The sequence below is a fragment of the Eimeria tenella genome, genomic scaffold (assembly GCF_000499545.2).
Source record: "Eimeria tenella Houghton genomic scaffold, Eth_scaff3381, whole genome shotgun sequence".
NCBI classification, from domain to species: Eukaryota; Apicomplexa; class Conoidasida; order Eucoccidiorida; family Eimeriidae; genus Eimeria; species Eimeria tenella.
Window position 1 is genome coordinate 2,499 of NW_013543172.1, and position 286 is coordinate 2,784.

Consider the following 286-nt stretch of genomic DNA (forward strand, 5'->3'; position numbering starts at 1 on the left):
GGGCCTCCGCCTGCCTCCGTGCTGCAGCAGTAGGGGCCCCTGCGGATACGCGGCAGCTGCAGCAAGAGAGCAGCAGCACACCCTGCAGCAGCAGCAGCAGTAGCAGGAGCAACGGCGGCAAGAGCAGCAGCAGCAGCAGCAGCAGGACGAGCATCGAGGCAGCAGAGACAAGTTTCGGCAAACTGTGCTGCCATTTTCGACTTTAGAACTCCCCATTAGCAGCGGCAGCAGCTAGTGCTGGGCTTGCTGCAGCAGCAGCAGCAGCAGCAGCAGCTGCTGCTGCTGC